The sequence below is a fragment of the Lonchura striata genome, chromosome 2 (assembly GCF_050655825.1).
Source record: "Lonchura striata isolate lonStrDom1 chromosome 2, ASM5065582v1, whole genome shotgun sequence".
NCBI lineage: Eukaryota > Metazoa > Chordata > Aves > Passeriformes > Estrildidae > Lonchura > Lonchura striata.
This window is the reverse complement of record NC_140704.1, coordinates 99,706,121-99,707,754: the sequence shown is the minus strand read 5'-3', so window position 1 is coordinate 99,707,754 and position 1,634 is coordinate 99,706,121.

Sequence of the window (1,634 nt, the reverse complement as noted above, 5' to 3'; positions counted from 1 at the left end):
GCCGCCCCCGCCCTGGCCCCTGCGACCCCCCACCCAAGCCCCGCGCCGCGCCGCCGGCCGCCGGCCCCCGCGGCCGCTCCCACCCCTGCCGCTTCCGCCGCGACCGCGACCCCACCCCCAACCGCCGCGGCTGCTCCGGCCCCCGCGACCACCCCCCGCACCCCCCCGATCCCCGCGCCGCGCCGCCTGCCGCCAGGCTCGGCGGCCCCCGCCGCGGCCGCTCCCGCCCCTCCCACCTCCGCCGCGACCTCACCCCCCACCGCCGCGATCAGCCCCGGCCCCGCCCCACCCCCCGCGGCCGCCGCTCCTGTCCCGGCCCCCGCTGCCGCCCCGCCCCCCCTACTGGCCGCGGGGCTCGTGCCCGCCCCGGCTCCCCCCGAAACCCCCCTAGCAGCGGCTGTTGCTACTTTCGTTGGCTCCTTACAAAGCGCCTTCGCCGCGTTTCTACAAACGCTCGATCCGGCGATCACCGCCGCCGCTGCCTTGCCGCCGCTGCCCGCGCCGGGAGGGCGCTTGGCCACGCCCCCAATCCCGGACGTGCGACAGGAAGCACCGGAAAGCCCGGTGCGCCCACCCCAGCCCGAGCCCCGGCCGTGGGGGGACACCCCGGGTCCCCGCGCCGCGACCCCGCCACCCCCCGCCCCCCGCAAACCCCCCCGCGGAACGTCCCCATCGTCAGCATGCTCCGGCGGGGCGGCAGACGCGGCCGCCATCTTGGTTCGGCCGGCGGACCACGTGGTGCGCCCCGCGCATGCGCAGTTCGCAGTGCCCCCGGTCCGGCCGGTCCCCGTCGCCTCTGCCGCGCCGCCTGCCACTCCCGCCGCGCCCCGTGCCGAGACCCCACCACCCCCCGCCTCCCGGCAAACCCCCCGCGGTGCGGGCCCAACATCAGACGGCTCCGGCGGGGCGGCAGACGCAGCCGCCATCTTGGTTCGGCCGGCGGACCACGTGACGCCCTCCCCGCATGCGCGGTTCGCGGTGTCCCCGGTCCGGCCAGTTCCTGCCGCCTCTGCCCCGCCGCCGATGGAGCCTGCTGATCCCCACGCCGCCCGTGCCGCGATGTGCGATCAACCAGAACCCCCGAGCTCAGCAGCGGCGCCGGCAGGACCCCCGGAGCCGCCAGAAGGAGTTCCACCGCCGCTGCCGGGGAATTTCGAGTCGCTTCCGGGTTTGCCGTTAAAGCCCTCCGTGCCGGGTGCCCGCCCGGAACTCTGGCCAGCCGCGCAACAAGTTCTCGTCACCCCACCGCCGTCCCTACAGCCCCTGGATGCCCCCGCTTCCTCTCCTAGGCTGCATCCACATTCCACAGCTGCAGCCTCAGCCTGGAAAGAGCCCTCCACATCCTCAGGTTTCTCCCATGAGCCTTTGCTGACAGTCTCCACTCCTGCCCCTCTGCCCCAGCTGTTGGCAGCTGCTGCATCTAATTCACAGCTTAGCATGCAGCCAGGGAAAGAGGAACAGCACCTGGCAGCTGCTTTGACGAGTACAGGATCCACGGAGAACTGTGCTAGCCCTACCAGTACCACCCCTGCTGCCTCAGTTTCCCAGGATGCTCAGGGGATCATCGATGGCCTCCAACTGATGGACAGGCATATATCCAAGCCTCATGGTCCCAGAGAGTGGACGGCTGTCCC